The sequence below is a fragment of the Pelodiscus sinensis genome, chromosome 6 (genome assembly GCF_049634645.1).
Source record: "Pelodiscus sinensis isolate JC-2024 chromosome 6, ASM4963464v1, whole genome shotgun sequence".
In the NCBI taxonomy this organism is placed as follows: Eukaryota; Metazoa; Chordata; order Testudines; family Trionychidae; genus Pelodiscus; species Pelodiscus sinensis.
Window position 1 is genome coordinate 52,733,870 of NC_134716.1, and position 21,345 is coordinate 52,755,214.

The 21,345-nt window shown below is 40.4% G+C and overlaps 1 protein-coding gene across 1 annotated transcript in view; it reads left to right on the forward strand.

Annotated features, from left to right (window-relative positions):
- Positions 1-21,345, forward strand: part of LOC142830058 (uncharacterized) — a 405,158-nt gene that overhangs the window by 5,219 nt on the left and 378,594 nt on the right. The window lies entirely within an intron of this gene.

Consider the following 21,345-nt stretch of genomic DNA (forward strand, 5'->3'; position numbering starts at 1 on the left):
CCTTAATGGGCATCCAGCACCAATTACAGAGGAGAATGGCTTGAACTACGGGGGAGGGGGAGGAAACTCTTCTGAGAAGACTTCCTGGATACTCAAGAAAAAAAATTCCTAGCGGAACTCTGCAATGTATTCAATTCTCAAGTTGCTCTTAAAGGAGACAGGCTGTTTATTTCTGCCTTCTGAGGAAACTCAGGGTATAGTGGATAATACGTCAGCCATAAATAAGAAAAATAGTAGCTGTAAATGCTAACAAAAGACATCTGTCTTTAATACTGACAATAGAAACTCTGGAACATTTGTAAATGCAAAAATATTGCAGACAAGAGGAGCCTTTGTGCTCAGTCATTTGCTCACTTTATATTACTGCATATGCAACAGGATTTGTATTTTAAGAAAGTTATTTATTCTTTTCTCAATGTACATAAAGAGTGAGATCCTGGCTCCTCTGACATCAATTACAGAACTAATGGGACCCAGACTTTACTCAAAATATCCTCTAAGAAATACCGAGTGGCTTATGAAGGAATGAAATAGATGTGGTAGAAAATAAAAACACCAGGGATGCTATAATTACTTCTCATATTTTATTTCATTGAAAACATCCGGTTTTATAGTTTCTTGAAGCAGCCACGGAGGCTCCAGTCTGTAGCTCTGGTATGCCATAGGAACCATGGGAGCTGACACAGAATTTGGGACCAGCTTGCACACAGACCTTGAAACTAATGCATGAGTAGGATGTCCATATACCAGGCTCTCAACTTACTTCATTTCACTATCTACTGGTGGGACCTCTATGGAGTTAGCAACAGTGAGATCATTCTTGAGTACAAGGTCCATTTGTTTTTACTGCTGTTTGGTAAAATCACTTGGTACAATCCAGTATGGATGTAGCTGTGTCAGCCCAACCCTCAAACTTGAGATATCATTTACACTTCTTTGCTGCTGTAGTCTCCAGTCTGGACTGCTCACAAACAGCTTCTACTGTGCAAGTTGCTCCCACCTATGTCTGTGTAGCTAGCCAGAGAGAGAGGGAAGAGCTGATGCCTTCTTTTTATAGTTCTGTAACCTTTTTGAGAGGCATTTCCAGCTGGGTGGAAAATGGCAGGCAATCTGTGTGAAAGGGAACTCCTGGCTATTCCTTTGGCCTTGTCTACACTTGTACTTTCTGTTGAGAGAAATTGCCTGTGAATGACAAAAACTTCCAAGTAACCACACTAAATCATGACAGATGTCGCTTGAATTGGCATTTTGTCACAACAAAAAATTCCACCTCCATGAGACTGTTGTCAGAATGGTGTTGACAATCAGGAGGTATGCACTTAGCAGACTTTTTGTAGAGTTTATTGAACTCCAGCATGTATCCCACAATGCTCTGTTTATCTACTAAGGTGTAGATTTTTTCCCCCTCCCCATTCCTGGCCAGATAAGAGCCACATAACAGGTCTATCTCCTTTATTGCTGACTGCGGCATTAGCTTTCCCTTTGTTTGGGCATTGTTTGTCTGGAAAACATGCTTTTGGTCATGGTCTCAGTTTGTTTAAAATGTCACATGTAATGGTTCTGCATGCATTTTGCCATGATGTTATTGATCAGCAAATTGAGATTTTAAGTACCATTTCACTAGAAATACTATAGAGTGTATGGTCTGGGCATAGATACAGTCTGTCATAGAGTCCACAAGTTTACACTTGGGAGTCCTCACCATTGCTAAAGCTAGATATTTTGGCCTTGGAAAGGGTTCAGAAAAGGGCAACTAAAATGATTAGGGGTTTGGAGTGGGTCCCATATGAAGAGAGGTTAAAACAACTGGGACTTTTCAGTTTAGAAAAGAGGAGACTAAGGGAGGATATGATAGAGGTATATAAAATCATGAGTGGTGTAGAGAGGGCAGATAAAGAAAATGTATTTATTAGTTCCCATAATAGAAGAACTAGAAGACACCAAATGAAATTAATGGGTAGCAGTTTTAAAACTAATAAAAGAAAGATCTTCTTCACACAGCGTGTAGTCAACCTGTGGAACTCCTTGCCAGAGGAGGCTGTGAAGGTGAGGACTATAATGTAGTTTAAAGAGAATCTAGATAATTTCATGGAGGTTAGGTCCATAAAAGGCTATTAGCCAGGGGATAGAAATGGTATCCCTGGCCTCTGTCTGTTAGAGGCTGGAGAAGGATGGCAGGAGACAAATTGCTTGATCATTGTCTTCGATCCACCCTCTCTGGGGCACCTGGTGCTGGCCACTGTCGGCAGACAGGCTACTGGGCTAGATGGACCTTTGGTCTGACCCAGTACGGCCATTTTTATGTTCTTATGTAGGTCTACATTGCGGGGGGAAGTTTGGCTTATGGCACACAACTCCAGCTACGTAAATAATGTAGCTTGGAGTTGATGTACCTTAAGCCAAGCTTTGCCGTTATCTTCACAGTAGGAGGTTGATGGGAAAAATGCTCCTATCAACTTCCCTAACTCCTCACGCACCAAGGAGGGTGCCCTCAGCATTCGATTTAGCGAGTCTTTACTAGATCCACTAAATCGAACCCTAGGAGATTGATCACTCGAGCACTGATCCTCCAGTAAGTGGAGAATGACCTAAGATACAGGAATAGGAAATTTTGTGAAAACTGCTAGCCCATAGGGCAAATAATCCCAAATGTTCATATATACATAAAGTAATTGCACCAAAATATGGAAACATACACATCATACAAAATAGAAATAACCTGAAGTTCTATTCCTGCACATTCCCCAGCCTCTTGTTATGGAGAATGGCATAGTTACGCCAGTGAACAAGATAGTTGCCAAGAGAAGACCATAGTGAATCACTTCTTAAACTTACATGTATCACAAATAAGGAGGGAGAGATGTTTATTAACGTGCACCCAGTCAGAGCTCATGAGAAATGCACACAAAAACCATTATGTCACCTAAAGACATCTCAGCTGATCAAGTTTACTATTCAACACTGAGCAGTAACCATTACCATGAAAAATAAGAGGTTCCAAATGTAAGCATATTTCCAACTAAGTGTGCTTGGTTGAAATATAATCTTCTGGAATAGCATATCTTGAAACTTATATTAGTCAGTGCATCTTTTATTTATTTTATATTATCTACATATGTAAAGTTGAAATCAGCGAAAATGTTTTCAGTGTCACTAGAAAAAGAGCAAAGCTGACCCCATCTACAGCAAAATAATTTTTACACATGGAAAGGAAGCTGTATATATATGGATTTTACTATCAGTAATATACTCATCCATACTAAGCAAATTATAGGAAGAGGCAGTGTTGAATTTTTACTCCTTAGGATTCAATCATGTTTTTAAACAGATAAAAGCATTATACTAGAGTATTTTATTCCCTTGTACTCATTAGGGCAAAATTCCTGGCTTAAGTTTAGTTAAAAAAAAAAAAAAGTTATTGTCACTGGCAGATGGATTTACTTGACTGTGGGCTGTGTTTGAGAACTAGTGCTCAAGTGCAGAGGTCACGTGTGAATTTGTTGTGCTTCTAAGGTCAACTCAACAAAATAAATGAATCTGATGAAATTCTCATAAAGTGTTTATTATTTAGTGTTTCTCTAATATACAATAAATTGTAATTTATGAGGCGTAATTGAAGAAAATTCTAGAGGAAGTTGTGTATGAGATTAGGGGATTATTAAATCAACTTTATTGTGTTTTCAAAACTTAAAAATGCTTTATTGCAGTAATAAATTGTTTGAGAATGCTATCAACCCATAAATTTTAATAATTTAATAAGCATTCTGCTATAAGATTGGGCGCATTGCCAAATCCCAGAACTAGAGTGCATGGAGTGTAGTCATAGTAGTGTAGTGCTTTTAGTTTACCTGGCTAATACAACAATGATATATTCTCATGCATAACATGTAGTGATTGGTCTTTAATTTTAATGAACTGAAACTAGGCTCTGGAAAAAGTCAGGAGGGTATCTAACTCCTTCCTCTGCCTCCATCTGTTGCAGGCTATTAAAATATATGCAGGGAGTGCTTTTCACTGCTTTGCTCTTAACATGTTGACTTTTTAGGCTATTTGCAAAGTGACCACTGATTCACATAGGGACAGTAGTTGTTTTTTCCCTCCTCCCCCTCTTCCTCTTTGCCCAGAAGTGCACAAATAAAGGAAATATAGATTTATTTTTCGAAGCTCAGGAAATGAGTTTTGTGCTTCAAAAATAAAATAAGGTAGGGAGAACAGGAACAGTAATTGTTGCCACTGTTTCAAATGTGTTCTCTTATATGCTTCTGCCTAATGTATTTGAATGTGGGGGGTTATTTATGATTAAGTATAAGTATAATTTTAATTTCTTACACATGCTCTGTAGGTAGACTGCATTATGCTATTACAGCAGAGTATACTTGATGAATTAGCAGGTCTTTCCTGTTACATTACTATTATCCTATAATGCTTAGATAAAATAAAGTCAGTTGTCTGAAAATCTACATAATTATTATTATTATTTATTATTAATTAAAATATATTTTTTTGCTTCTCTTGTGCCAAACAGTATTTTGTTTTTTATCTGCATGTGAGTTAATCTACTGGTCTACTCTTAAGTGGAGTTACTGTGGATGTACAGTGGTGTAACTGAGAAGAATTGGGCTGTTGTTTTTAGGGTGCATGAACTCTGGTTCATGTATAAAGATAATTGCAAAACCATTGTGAAAAGATAAGCAGGATAGTTTATAACAAAGAAGAAACACCCTTTTCCTGTGATTATACTGATCTCTGGTGAAGGTGGCATGTCCCCATTTACTAATGGAATTGAAAACAGTGTATCAGTTGATTGTTTCCACCTCAAAAGTAATTTCATTTTGAAACAATTACATATATACATTTTGCTTCAACTACATTTTGACTTAATGAAGAGCTTAATAAATATCAGCATTCATGGCTCCCGTGTAGTCAGATAAATTAGTTAATGCACAAACTGAGCTCTTATGTATTATGCAAAAGATTAGTTTTAACATTTGCATAATGTGCTACAAATGACCCACTGTTTCAAGCAGTAGAAGCTCAGTTAAATGTGGGTTGAAAGCTTAAATGACGTCAATAAAATAATTACTCCTGGCTTGGCATATTCTCATTCATTGTCAGCAGTTCAAGATTCCTTTTCTGGTCTGCAGTGCTGAGAGAACAGTTAAAAGGCACTGAAGGTGGGGTCAAAAGAAAAAAAAGCCCTCTTCCCTCAAAAAGCAGCAGTAATAGGTAGGGCTATCAAATTATTACAAAAATTAATCACAATTAATGTACTCTTAAACAATAATAGAATACCATTTATATACATATAAAGTATATAGTACTCCCTTTATATTTTTATTAAATATTTGTACTATAAAAAGAAAAAAATAGTATTTTTCCATTCACTTAATATAAGTACTGTAGTGAAATCTTTTTTAATTGTTTCAATTTAGAAATGTAGAATTATGTACAAAAATAACTGTTCAAAAATAAAACAATGTACAACTTTCAGAGTCCACAAGTCCACTCAGTCCTACTTCTTGTTTAGCCAGTCGCTCAGACAAGTTTGTTTATATTTGCAGGAGATAATGCTTCCCCCTTCATTTTTACCATGTCAATCAACAAAAGTGAGAAGAGGCATTCATATGGCACTGTTGTAGCTAATTTTGCAAGATATTTACATGCCCGATGTACTAAAGATTTGTATGTGCCTTAATGCTTCAAACACAATTATAGAGGACATGCATCTATGCTGGGTGATCGGTTCTGCTTCAAAACTATCCAAAGCAGTGCAGATCAATACATGTTCCTTTCATTATCTGAGTCAGATGCCATCAACAGAGAGTTGATTTTCTTTTTGTTAGTGTGTGTTCTGTAGTTTCCACATTGCAGTGTTGCTCTTTTAATACTCCTAAAAGTATGTTCCACACTCCCTCCCTCCCTCAGACTTTGGAAAGAACTTCAGATGCTTAAATCTTGGGTTGACTGTTCTAGCTATTTTCAGAAATGTTATTCCTTTGCATTTTTGTCAAATCTGCAGTGAAAGTGTTCTTAAAATGAGCAATGTGCTGGGTCACTATCAAAGACCTCTATAATATGAAATATATGGCAGAACGCTGGTAAAATACAGAGCAGGAAACATAGAATTCTCTCCCAGTGAGTTTAAGCACAAATTTAATTGGCACATTTTTTAATGAGCATCATAAGCATGTCCTCTGGAATGGTGGCCAAACCATGAAGGGGCATACAAATGTTCAGCATATGTGGCACATAAATACCTTGCATGACAGCTATAGACGTGCCATGCAAACATCTGTTCTCACTTTCAGATGTAAATAAGAAGTGGGCAACATTTTCTCCCATAAATGTAAACAAACTTACTTCTTTAACAACTAGCTAAATAAAAAATAGGACTGAGTGGACTTGTAAACTCTAAAGTTTTATATTGTTACTTTTTTAATGCAGTTATACATATTTTAATGCAGTTATACATATTGTAATGCAGTTATACATTTTTTGGTTCATAAGTTGTGCTTTTACTATAAAGAGATTGTGCTGCAGTGCGCTTTCAGTGCAAATATTTGTAATACAAATAATACAAAGTGAGCACGGTACACTTTGTATTTTGTGTTTTAATTTAAATTAATATAGTTGAAAATCTAGAAAACCATCCAATATAGTTTAAAATTCAATTAGTATTTTAACAGTAAATAAAATTATAATTAATTGTGATTAATTTTTTAATTATGGTTCTTTTTTTTGTTGATAGAACGAGTTAAATGTGATTAATCAACAATCTCAAGAGAAGAGATACATAGCTTTCTAACGACTAGATCCAAAGTTCATTGGACTCAAAAGGAGTCTTTTTACTTATTTTCATAGTGAACATCAGGTTTGCCCCAAAGGTATAAAAGTATGTATTTCTAGTCTGGATTTATCATGAGGTGTCTGATCTTACAAAAAATATTGGTCTAGAACTGAGAACTCAGAACTTTAGGTCCTGAAGGCTGTGGAATCACCATCTCTGGAGATATTTAAGAGTAGGTTGATCTAGACAGTATTTAGTCCTGCCATGAGGGCAGGGGTCTGGACTCGATGACCTTTCGAGGTCCCTTCCAGTTCTAGTATTCTATGATTCTATGAATATGTAATTTTAGAAGCTATTTCCTTCTTTCTTGAAAATTTTGTAGTCAGTTGGTAGGTGCATTTTATTGAACAAACAGCAATTATCTGAAACTTGCAAATATGAGGTCTTTAAAATTAGAGGGTTGGAAGGAAAGTGAATTTGAATCCCTACATTTTAAATCATGCCTATTGTCTTGATTGCTGGTAGGATATATACTGAAAGGAGACCTATTATTTGTTCCATGTTGTGTGTAGTCAGGACCTCATGAAAGTCATATTGTTGGAAAATTTTGGTCCAAAGAGTTAACAAGAAAACAGGTTTTGTGTGGTTTCCAGTATTTTAGATGTCTTAATCTGATCACCATAGACTCATAGACTTTAAGGTCAGAAGGGACGATTATGATCATCTAGTCTGACCCTCTGCACAGTGCAGGCCACAGAATCTCACCCACCCCACCTAGAATAATCCTCTCACCTATATCTCAGATACTGAAGCCTTCAAATACCTTGAAGACCTCAAGATGCAGAGAATCCTCCAGCTGTGATCTGTACCCCATGCTACAGAGGAAGGCGAAAAACCTCCAGGGCCTCTGCCAATCTACCCTGGAGGAAAATTCCTTCCCAACCCCAAATATGGCGATCAGCTAAACCCTGAGTATGTGGGCAAGACTCACCAGCCAGACACCCAGAAAGTTCTCTATAGTAACTCCTATCATCCCTCCATCGACCTATTTATCACTGATAATGAATGGTCAATTAGTTACCAAGAACATGTTATCTCATCAAACCATCCCCTTCATAAACACATCTAGTTTAATCTTGAAGCCAGATAGATCTTTTGCCCCCACTACTTCCCTTGGAAGGCCGTTCCAGAACCTCACATCTCTAATGGTTAGAAACCTTCGTCTAATCTCAAGTCTAAACTTCCTACTAGCCAGCTTATATCCATTTGTTCTTGTGTCCACATTGGTATTAAGCTTAAATAATTCCTCTCCCTCCCTGGTATTTATCCCTCTAATATATTTAAAGAATGCAATCATGTCCCCCCTCAGCCTTCTTTTGGTTAAGGTAAACAAGCCAAGCTCCTTGAGTCTCCTTTCATAAGACAGGTTTTCCATTCCTCGGATCATCCTATTGGCCCTTCTTTGTACCTGTTCCAGTTTGAATTCATCCTTCTTAAACATGGGAGACCAGAACTGCATACAGTATTCCAAATGGGGTCTCACTAATGCCTTGTATAATGGCACTAACATCTCCTTATCCCTACTGGAAATACCTCGCCTAATACATCCTAAGACCGTAGTAGCCTTTTTCATTGCCATGTCACAGTGGCAGCTCATCCTATAATCAGCCAGGACTCCGAGGTCCTTCTCCTCCTCTGTTACTTCCAACTGATGTGTCCCCAGCTTATAACTAAAATTGATTCAAAATTGTTATTTGCCATCTGCCTGCTGTTTGGTGTTGCAGATCGTAGCAAGCGCCCCTCCTGGCCTCGCACAGGACTGCTGTGAGGAGAATCCAAGCCTCTGCTACTCTGCACCCCCTGGCTTTTCCAACCTGATGGAGCCTCAGCAGGATGGTTTTTCTGGCCTATTTACAGGGTACTGACGATCTATCCTTTCTTGGAAATGGAGTTCCTTCGCCCTAGCCCCTCAGGACAAGGACTGATCCCCATGATACACCAGTGACTTAAATACACCCCTCTCCCAGAACCTCCTCCAGAGGGGTGTGTATGATATATAGTCTCCTGTGCTTTGAATGAAACCATAAACATCTTAAACCCACACTGTCCATCACTATCTCAGTCTTGAGAGTCCTTGACGTACCATTTGGGTCCAGGAGATCATGCATGGAGTCCTCTGCCTCTTTAGGCATTATTTGCTGGATTGCTTCTCCCTTAGATTACAGAAAATGGCCCCTGTGGAACAGCTCCTGACCTTTTTAAAAACATTCAGTCTCCTGTGTCAGGAGACATCCTTACCAGGTTCTCTAGAAGAGCACAAAATCGTGTCAGGTAACTTAATTGCCAAGATGATTTCCACCTGGTTAAACCTGTTTAGTGCACTGCATGGTGTTGTATCAATGATTTAAAGGGCCCAGGACTCTGTCCGCTGCTGGTGCTTATCTGGAACCCTGGGACCTTTAAATCACTTGGTCTAATTGTGTGCTCCTCCTTCCCCCATCTCCAGTTTGGTGGGTCTTGTCTAGAGTGAATAGATTTATCGTTGGGTCCTTAGAAATGACATGTATGGCATCCCCAAGATATTGATCAAGATGATAGAAAACATCTACTGAAAGTTGATGAATGTGGTGAGAGTAGATGATAAGCTGATAGAATGCTATTGTCAGACTTGTTCAACTTGGTATTGGAACCAGTAATGACTATAGGACTGAGAGAGAAAATGAGAGATGCCATGCTACGTGGGAGGACAGTAAATTACCTTAGATTCACAGACAATATTGACCTCATAACTCTGACCAAGGAAAACAGACTATTTAGACTGAAGATCAGCACAGAAAGGATAAAAATGGCAATTGGAAGATGAAAGGGAGAGGTAAAGAACTAGAACAAGTGGAAAATATGTGTACCTTAGAAGTCTAGTATCAAAGAATGAGAATTGTGAAGATAACATAAAAAAGATTTTGACTAGCCACTACTGCATTCAGGAAACTCCAACATCTAGAAGGCAGAAGAGATTTCAATGGAAATCAGTGTGTGAGACAACTGTTGTACCAATACCAATACCAGTTAGAATGTTGTGTAATAAGAAAAGTTGATGAATAGAAAGTATGGGATGCTGAAATCAACTGCCTGAGGGAAATTTTTAAAGTGTGAGTATTTTAAAAAAATAAAAAAGATAAGTAAAAGACTAGGGCAAGAAATATTGCTGTTACAGAAATTCAAGAAAGATTTATTGCAAATGGACATGTGTCAAGATCCAGAAAGGACACTACACATTGTTATATAACCCAGGCCTGGTCTACACTACAAAATTAGGTCACTTGTAGGCAGTTTGTGTTAATCTAATTCTGTAGGCATCTACACCAGTGGTTCCAAGCGATATACCATTGTGAGCCGCATATGCAGCTTGTTGTGTGTTTACATGCGCTGCACTCACATGATATACTACTTGTATGACCATAAGAATGTCACATGGGCTGCAGCTGCATGTTCTTTGGACTGCAGGCCTTGGATTGAGAAATTCTGGTCTACACTGTTGCCACCACAGATGTAAAATGCCCACCACACTGGCTTAATAATCCATCTCTGTGAGAGGCATAGCACTTTTTTGATGTACATCAACTGTTGCTGACTTTCAAAAGCTGTACCACAATGACCTTCGTTGATGGTTTAATGGCTGTGGTCCTAGTGAGGACAAGTACCACTGACACAAGGATCGGAGTGCTAACATGTAAACATAATTTAATTACTGTGGTGACTGTATGTAGACATTTCTTAGGTTGACTTAATTTTGTAGTGTAGACTTGCCCCCAGAGTACCTGGAACTAGGACTAGAGGAAGACCAAGGATGTAGTGGATAGACACATTGAAGAATACAAAGGTTTAAAGAAAAATAAAACCACAATACTGGTACACAATAGAAAGGAATGCAGAGACTTCATTTGGGGCTTAATTGACAGATGGAAATCAAAGGAAGACTCTCCTCTATTGTTACTCTTTTGCTAGACTTTGGTGTCTCAACCCAATATGGAGACAAAAAGACCACAGAGATGGCAAAAGACTGCCCATTTGAAATTGACTTTACAACCTGACACAGACATACAAGATACTTGGTCTCACACAGAATTCATAGAGTATATAAACATACTCCGAAGTTATCACAGTTGGCTTGAGGTTGAGGCAGGTAGATGGGGCGGATAAAAGAAACTTTAGAATGCTACTCCCTTATAGTGTTTTCAGCATATAATGATAGTACTTCATTTTCCATTCTGAGTCAGGCTCTTTCTATGGTAGCATAATCATTGGAGTGTGTTTTTTAATTTCTGCAACTTGGTTTTGTGCAGAGATCTTAGTGTCTATTAATATCATAGCAGAAACATTTAGGTATTGGGGTCTTGTACTTGTATGTACACTTGTAAATGCTGTCTTCATTGGCCATTGTTTAAACTTTCTTAAGGTGAAAAATTCCTAAAATTAGGGAGAACAAATTTTTATCCAAATGCTGGCTGCTTCCTCTATTTTTCATTTCTTATGATACACAGGCTTTTATCAAAGGCTTGGATACAAAAAACTATAGGAGCAGACAGGAGCAAAGTCCAAATCAAAATTTTGTGGATTGAACTGTCTAATTATAATGGTGAAAAATGCCAAAAGGTTAGCTACTTCCTTCCTCCTTTCCTTTAGTATGCTACTGGATTATGATATTGTGGAAGCCCAATTACAATACTGCCAACTCCTGCAATTTCATCATGAGTCTCCTAATTGATATTTTACTTGAAGCCCCAGTTCCTGGAGATAAGTGATCATATGAAAATCTCCTAATTGATATTTTACTTGAAGCCCCAGTTCCTGGAGACAAGGGATCATATGAAAATCTCAGCTTTTTTCCTTTTTTCTTTCTTTTTTGTTTTTTAATTTGGGTGCGTATTTCTTAGCCCTCGTGGTTGCAAATAGAAACTTGAAAACATGACCAAACTGCACTTTAAAGGCTCAAAAGCCAGGAGAAAAAGAGGGGAAAAACAAACCCTCAAATGAACTCAAAATATCATGAGCAAGTCTCATTTTGGTGAACATCTGCCTGTCCACAGAGACAGTGGATGGATACACGATCCCCTCATCCATTGCTCTCCTTAACCACGATGAAGCAGGAACGCCAAGTAAGCCATTTTCTAGGCTCCAGATTGCTTTAACTTGGCTCTGTTTCATAAATGTATGGGACTGAGTGACCTAAACTAAAGTATATTTCCCACTCTAATTTTTCTGATATTATGATTCTTCACAGCATTGGTTAGTATTTCATTTCTATCTAACTAAAAGTCTATTGTCAGACATTGCAAATGAGGAATAAGAATCTCCTCACTACAAAATACATAACCTTTCCCATTTCCAGATGAAGAAAAATTCACTAATTAGATGGCTGATCTGAGTGAGTTCTGCCTTCCCTCTAGTCCTTTAGTAGAAATATTATCTGCTTAAATGGCCAGGTAGGAAATAGTAAGTCCAAATGGTATAATTTGAACGCCTTTTGGAAGAATAAGTGTTTTAACAAAACAGGGCATGAAATTATGGTTGAATAAGTTTGCTCTCAGCTACGGGTGCCTCTGTTTTCAAGTCAGCACTTTTTAATAAATACAGAATTAATACTTGTATCCAGTATTTCCAGCTATCCTTGTGACAGCTAGTACTCTGTCTTAATTAGTAATATTTCTAGTTCACCTAAAGTAGCTGAAGGGTTCTCCTGGGATCTATTCTTGGGTACAATTTTGTTTAATCTTATTATTAATGATAATAAATTTTTACTTACTTGGATTATCATCTGTACGCCAATGATTTCATTATTTAAACAAATAATTATTACACATTACAATTCCATTTACTGCATGACAATAACAAATCATAGTTATGGCTTATTCAAAGCAAATTAGTTCTAAAACACTAATAAAATTAATTGCAAGATGTTTGATTGGAAACCAGAGCTAGTTAAAATAGGAGCTCTTTATCATGGTCTTTGATAATGCATTACTTACTAGAATAAAGCTACCAGCATTAAATATTGTAGTGATTGTTAGCAAACAAAGAGTAATTGAAACTTGGTTGCTAAGAGACATTATTTCTCATTGTTGACAATCATGATGTTCTTTGATTGCCGCTGCTATTGTTCATTACACAAGCTGAATGTTTTACATAACACTATGACTACATGCTTTGGATTCCAATTGCTGTTTGTGTGTAATGCCACTGCAGTTTACTTAACCTTCATTCACAATGGCATGCTTTGTGAAGATCTTTGAGTTAACATTTTTTTTGTAATGCCCTTATGAAATATAAATTGAAGTTGTAATGGCAGTGCAAGATTATAGATTGTGATAGGGCCATCCTTAATGAGGTGGGGAGCCTGGGGCAACCCCCTCCTCCACCGTGTCTGGCTTCTTCCTTCCTCTGCTCTGCTCCCCTCCACCCCATTGCGCCACTTTCCTGAAGTGCCCTCCCCAGAGTGACACAACCCGGAGGATTAACTGGGGGACCTGACACAAGGCAACACCAGGGATTAGCTTCTTTCCCTATTCCCCCCCACCATCCACTCAACATGGCAGCAGAAGCTATAAAAGTAGAGCATCTCAGCAGCCTGTTCCACTCCACTGCCATCTCTCCTGAGTCCTGTGTTGCTTTGGGGAGAGTGGAAAGGCTGGGGCCATGTGAAGTGGAGAAGGTATGAGGGAGTATGTAGGGGCACCCAAATTAGTAATTTAAAATTTGGTTGGGGTGGTGCCCCTCTGTACAGAGGCTTAAACACACTATATAATTTTGTAGTCTCAAAGGGGTAGCCATGCTAGTCTGTAACGTGAGTGGTCCTGTAGCATCTTAGAGACAAACAAATATATATTATAGCATCATGATCTTTAATGGGCACAACCCACTACTACAGGTGAGTGGAGCAAAAGGGAGAAAAGCCCAAATTTAAAGAGAAAGAAGGGAGAGAGGGAGGGGGGAAAAGACCAGTCAATTATAGCACTCATGCTAAATGAGGCTAATCGAGTGGGCTACAAGTGTCCCATACTTACCTTTTGATGTCATTTGGGTGTTGAATATAACAACCCTTCCAGATCATGTTTTTCTTCAATCCCCAAGAGAGAGTGTCAAATTTGCATATAAAGGCCAGTTCCGCAGTCTCTCCCTGCAGTTGGTTCATGAAATTAATTTAGGCTAGACTATAAGATCTTCAGGGCAGGAATTTTCTGGGTGTTTTTACAATACAACATAATACTGATTGGAGCCTCAGGGCCCTACTGAAACATAAATATCTAATAATAATACATCAGTCCTCAAGGTAGAAATAATCAGAATAGTTTTCATTCTCCTTTATTGCATGCACCATAGTGGATTCTGACTCTAGGCTAATGGTTTCCAATATCTAAAGACTTTAACTTGGTCTGAGGAATAGAGTGAGAAGTAAGCCTATATCTTCTAAACATTACAAAGTTCCCACTTCCATACCCACTTTATATTCTTTCCCCTGTTTCAATCTATTTTTTTCATGCCAGTTTTTTAAGATGCCTAGCTGATTCTTTTCATCCAGCCATGAAAAGAGAAGGATACCCTTTGATTCAAGAAGAGATCCCCAGCTAATATGTACAGTACTGTGAGAGGAATATTATAAAAGCGTAGCTGATCCTGGAAAAGAAGCACATTCAGTGTTTTTGCAAGGCACTGTACCCACTGGCCACAACAAAAAAACAGACATTGTTGGCAATATATTATGTTGTTACTGCATTCAGTTTTTCCAATAACAAAATCTTTTATTTTTGCACTTCATTTTCACTAGCATGGCTTTGCCCCCTTTCCATGTTGAAAGCATGTTGATTTGATTACTGCATAGGTACTGTGGCTAAAAATTGACTAATTCTTGGTTTACTCAGATGATACTAAACTGTTCAAGATAGTTAAGAACAAAGCAGACTGTGGAGAGCTTCAAAAGAATTTCGCAAAACTTGGTGATTGGGCAACAAAATGGCAAATGAATTTTAATGTTGATAAGTGCAGAATAATGCACGTTGGAAAAAATAATCCCAACTATTCATACAAACTGATGAGAACTATTTTTGCTAAAACCACTCGAGAGAGATCTTGGAGTCATTGTTTCTCTGAAAACATCCACTCAACATGCAGCAGCAGTCAAAAAAGCAAACAATGTTAGGAATCATTTTTAGAAGATAGAGAATAAAAAAGAGAGTGTCTACACATCAAAGTTATTTTGAAATAACAGCTGTTATTTCGAAATAACTTTCCTAACATCTACACAAGCCAACCGCTATTTCGAAATTAAATCGAAATAGTGGAAGGCTTATTTTGAAATTGGTAAACCTCATTCCACGATGAATAATGCCAATTTCCAAATTGCTGTTTCGAAATAAGTGCTGAGTAATCACTTATTTCGAAATAGGGGGCCTTCAACCCTTCCCAGAGAGCCCTGGTGGCCACTCTGGCCTCAACCAAGAAAACTCCTCTTCCTCCCTCCCTTCCTCCCTGGAACCCTTAAAGGGGTAGACTCTGGCCACAGTGCCTGTGCAAGCTCCAAGCCTGCCAGCCCAGAGCCAGCAGTCACTGCCCCTGACCCAGTGGCCCCAAAACATGAGCCAGCAAGCCACTGGCAGCCAGCTCTCCACTGCTCCCCAGGAGCAGTCTGCTAGCTCCCAGGAGCCTGCCAGGGCCTGGAGAAGATGGGTGCCTTCCTGGTCCAGGGCGGAGATCATGGACCTTATTCAAGTTTGAAGGGATGCCCCCAACGTCCATGATCTCTGCACTAGACAGGGGAATGCGGCTGTTTATGGCAGGATAGCTGCCATCCTGGCCACCAAAGGTCACACGTGAACCCAGGAGCAGGTTCGCATGAAAATCAAGTTAATTGGATGAGGCCTCTAACCCTGAGCCCTGAGATTCCCCTACCCCATCTTCCCCTTGCTTCCTCCTTCCAGCTCCCTCCTCCCAGGTTTATCCCTCCCCTCTCTTCTCTCTCCCACCTCTTTTCCCCAGTCTCACCAGAGTTTCATCCCCCCTCCCAGTTTTGATAAATAAAGAGAGTTTGTGTTCATGAAAATACATGTATTTTATTTTACATCAGGAAGAAGGGTTAGAAAGGGATAAGTGGAAGGATGTGAGGGAGGAATGAGGCACAAGCCCCCAGTGGGGCAGACCAGGGAGGCTTTTAGTGCTCCTCAGGGTGGAAGCTCTCCCGCAGGGCCTCCTGGATATTGACATCCCCCCTGATGGACCTCCCGGATGGCAGCCTGAAGAAAGTGCAGCCAGGCCCGCAGCAACGTGTCCAAGAGAAGCACCAGAGTCCAACGTGTCCAAGAGAAGCAGCTCTGGCTCCATGTTGCAGAGTGCCGTGATGTCCCGACTGAGGGCAACCAGAGCACGCAGAGAAAAAAAATGCTTTGCTGTCCCTCACTGAGGTAGGCAAGCAAGCAGGGAAACCCTTTAAACACAGGCCTCAGATAGCCTCAGGCATCAGCCGCACAAAGTAACTCCTGACCTGATGCCCTGCAGAAACTGGTTCTGGCCGGCCTTAAATATTATTCAGTGTCCACTCAGTGTGGACGCGCTATTTTGAAATAGCCAAATGCTTTTTCAAAAAATCACTTTGCGTGTAGACAATTAGATATTTCAAAATAACGCTGTAGGGTAGACGTACTCACAGAGAAGATCTTATTGTCTGTATATAAAACCATGGTATGCCCATGTTGAATACTGTGTACAAATGTGGTTGCCTCATCTCAAAAAAGATCTCGTGGCACTGAAAAAGATTCAGAAAAGGGCAACAAAAATTAAGAGTTTCGAATGGGTTGTCATATATTGGAAGACAGGACTCTGGGTTAGATGGACCTTTGGTCTGACCCAGTATGGCTGCCCTTATGCTCTTATATACTATCTATAATATGTGTGTAGTCCCCTTACTAAAGGTGCCTCTGCTTATTCTCTGGGAAGATCCTGTGTGCTGTAGACTAGCCCCAGAGACTATAATTCACATGAACGCTGGAGGAAACCAGGAAGGAAGTAACTTTTGTTGGGGAGATGGGAGTCTCTCCACGTGTGTGGAGGAAGACTCAGCAGTCTGGACTCTTGCTTCTCTTTTTGGAGCAGAAAGGGAGCCAGACTGCTGTGGAGGAGTTTGATCCAGTTCAGGAGCTGTTATGTTGCAGTTACAGACTGGGACAGCGAGCCTTGGGAACTGGGATCTAGCAGGCTGCTTCTGGTTGCCCTAGTGGGAAGGCCTTTTGGCTGTACTTGTGACTAGAAGCTACTCTGCATATAGCACACAGAAGGAGATTGTGAGTAACTGGGCATCTTTGGGAAAATGCTGCCTGGGACAAACCTCAGAGATACAGACTAACTCCAGTCATCTGAAGAAGTGGGCTGTGCACACGAAAGCTTATGATACCATCTACGTGTTTCGTTAGTCTATCAAGTGCTACCAGACCATTTGTTGTTGTTTTCTGTAACAGACTAACTCAGCTACCCAGTGAAACTCTGGGTTCAAAGAGAGGCAGAGAGGCCAATTCAGTGAACCAGAGCTGCTGCATAGCTTGGACCCACATACACACTACCTACAGAGAATCTCCATTACAGCAGTAGTTCTTCAAGCACACCCATGCAAGCAAGAGTCTGGGACTCTGAGTCCCTCAGGGGTGTGCACACTCTGGGGTGAGATAAATATTGACAGTGCAAATGGCAGCTAGATAAGGTTCTTTTACTTCTGTGTGCTTTGTTAATTGATGAAACATGCATCTGACGAAGTGGGTCTTTGCCCTCGAAAGCTTATGCTCCAACAATTCAGTTCGTCTATAAGGTGCCACGGGACTCCTCGCCGTTTTTGCAGATTCAGACTAACACGGCTACCCCTCTGATATTGTTAATTGATGTTATTCATTGTTAATTTGTTAAATCCTGTTTCTTTAAGTTAAGTAAAGATTATTCATTCTAATGCAATCTATTAGATGTATATTATTTATGATTTGTAATTGTTGTCCTCGAGTTAGATCCAGTTTATTACTGGAATAAGTTTATTCCTGGAGGATCCCAAGGCACACCAATAAGTGTGTACAGGGCCAGCCAGGTGGAGGGACCGCCATTGTACATTCTTTATGAGGAAGGGGGTGGATAGGTTTTCCCCAACCAAACAACATCACCACTGTGGTACTTAGGATCTCCTTTTATGTCAAGACCATCAGGCACCCAGGCACACCTGTGAGTCTGACCTGATCCCAAGTAACCCAGGGAGGAAAAAGGGGGTTACATGTGTATATAATTTTCTCTCTTTCATGTGTTTTAATATGGTGGGGACAGCAACAATTTTTTAAGTTGGTTGCAGGAATTTGATGTGGAGGTATTTTAGAATGCTATTGAAAAAAGTCTATTTAGTATCAGTCAGATTCCTGGTGAAACATTTTAAGAGAAGAGTGATAAAATCATTGAGACTTGTCACTAACCAATGCAGGCAGCAAATTTAATTCAGCTAGCAGGTTAAAACTTAAATGGGGTCAGGTGCAATTTATGAGATGTGAATCATTTTGCTACATATTTAAAAGAACTTCGATAGAATCAAGTCATATTGGCAATCTCATAAAAAAATTTGTTCTCCTAAGGATTCCAGCTTAATTCTGCATGCAGAATATGGCAGAGTACCATCCAAGAATCGAGTTACAAATGCTGAAAAACTGTCATCTGGAGGGAATTACTATGTGTGTTAAAATCAGACTACCTGACTCCATAGGGACTTTATTCTTACAAGGAAAAAAAAGGAAGGCATAAAATCCAGTAGCACAGGAACATTGAGAATATTATCTATGTACGGAGAGTAGACTCCGGTCAGGGTTGGTGACTTCATGACAACTGTTTCAATCCTTTTTATTCAAATAAAAAAAAAAAGCCAGGTGTTCAGCACTCTGAAAAATATCAAGCTGGTGTGTGACTACAATAGAAAAGTAGCAGTGTCAGTAGGAAAAGATCTAGTTTTAATTCTATGCTAGATAGGTTCTTATTACCATAGTATCTAAGCTGCTTCTATTAAGTGAATTAAATGATGTGAATAACATCTGTCATGTGGTTGGTTCAGTCTCTTGTCTACTCCCTAGAAGGAGAATTAGATAGAACAGAGTTTTCTTCTTGGTATTTTTTAAATGTACTTGGTGCACTTTGGAGGAAGCACTTTGGAGGTGTAAGGAAAGATGTCTTGGAGAGAGGAAGGTGTCAGGTTTGTGATACTCTCTGTGGTGCCACAGAACTACTGATTGTTTTTATATTGCCATGTCACTGGTACAGTTCTATCAACAGCAGATATGCAAGAAGCACATATGTAGATGAGAGACAGGCATTTTTACTATTCTGCCACCTAGGCCTAGTCTGTGTCCTGTGTCTTCCTTGCACTCTCACTGTTGCTAATGGAAGTGCCAGCGTGAGGAAATTTTCTAGAAAACTGCTAATATCACAGACTTGAGTCCTAGTCTTGTCAACATCTAGACATATATTTAACTTAACAGAGTCAAGTACAGGGGTGGCCCTACACTAGCTGCCAGCAACTGGCGCCCTAGGCGAAACATGCAATTGGCGCCCCTTCCCCCAGCCGCAAGGGCAGATATAGGCTGAAGTTTTTGGTTCTGTGGCTTTTGGAGATCTGTGGCTGGGGACATGGGAATGGGGAGAGGGGAGGGGAAGAGGGAACAGGGTGTCAGTGTGGGGAGAGAGTCCCCTGTACCCGCCTCCTCCCAGGATTCTCCCCCCCAGAGGGAAGCCAGCAAGCACCTCTCCCTGGGTGACCACCCCCCCCAGGTGGTGCGGGGAAACCCCCGTGCGCCTCCTCACCTGGGGCCAACCCCCCCCCCATGGCACTGAGAACCCCTGAACGTGCCTTTCCTGGGGCTGATCTCTCCTCCCATGGTGTGGGGAAACTCCTGTGTGCTGCCTCCTCCCCTGGGGCTGACCCGCTCCTCCTGCAGCATGGGGAACCCCAGCGCACCGCCTCCCCCAGGGCTGACCCCCCTCCTCCCCGCGGCATGGGGAAATCCCCGTGCATCTCCTCTGGGGCCCACCACCCTCCCATGGTGCAGGGGAAGCTGGCACATGCCTCCCCTGGGGCTGACCCCTCTCCTCCCATGGTGCGGGGAAACCCCCATGTGCCTCCTCCCCTAGGGCTGACCCACCCCACCCGCGGCACAAGGCTCCCCCATGCACCGCCCCTCCTGGGGCCAACTCCCTATGCTTCTCCTCCGGGGCCGACTCACCCCTCCTGCAGTGCAGGGAAGACTCTGCACTCCTTCTCCGGGGCTGTAGCCAGATGTTACAGGAAGGGGAAGGAGAAGTGGCAGGGAATTTGCTGCCCCATTTAACTTGGTGCCCTAGGCGGCTGCCAAGTTTGCCTGTAGGCATGGGCTGCCCCGTGCCAAGTAGTTCCACTGATGTCAAGTATAAAGTTAAATGTGAGAGAGGTAATTATAGTATTGTAGTCTCCCTATTGTGTGCTATGGCACAACCTGTAGCATCAAACTGTTGAACCAATGTTTGGATGTCAGAGTCCCAACCAGCCATGGAAGTAATTACTTTCCAAAAAGTGACTCCCTCACTTTTTAGGTGAACAGTAGGCCCAGCTCCATTAATTTAACAATTGAACACTGAAGGTATGTTTCAATCTAAAGGTGACTGCCCAGCTCACATTATATGAGACTTTCTGATGTCATCGCCCAGGGAAATGTTGGCGTCATTGTGGATAATTTTTTAAAACATCCACTCCACATGCAACAGCAATCAAAAAAGCAAATGGACTCTGAGGAATCATTTAAAAAGGGATAGAGAGTATCTTCTTGCTTCTGTATAAATCCATGGTACTCTCAAATCTTGAATACACATGCAGATATGGTTATTTTATCTCAAAAAAGGTATCCTGGCATTGAAAAAGTTCAGAAAAGGGCAACAGAAATGATTAGGGGTTTGGAATGGTTGCCATAGGAGGAGAAATTAATAAAATTGGGACTTTTCAGTTTAGAAAAGAGGAGACTAAGGGGGGGGGGGGGGGGGAATGTGATAGAGGTCCATAAAGTCATGACTGGTGTGGAGAAAGTAAAAAAGGAATAGTTATTCACTTGTTCACATAACACAAGAAATAGGGGTCTCCAAATGAAATTAATTGGCTACAGATTTAAAACAAACAAAAGGAATTATTTCTTCACATAACACACAGTCAACCTGTGAAATTCTTTGCCAGAGGATGTTGTGAAGACCAGGACTTTAATAGGGTTCAAAAAAGAACTAGATAAATTCATGGAGGATAGGTCTATCAATGCCTATTATAGATAGGAATGGTTTCCCTAGCCTCTTGTCAAAAGCTGAGAATTCATGAGAAAAGAGGGATCACTTGAAGATTACTTCTTCTGTTCATTCCTTCTGGGGCACCTGGCATTGGCCACTGCTGGAAAACAGGATATTAGGCTAGATGGACCTTTGGTCTGACCCAGTATATCTATGTATCTATTAGTCCTTTGGGCTCCTAATGGAGCATAGGATCTCCA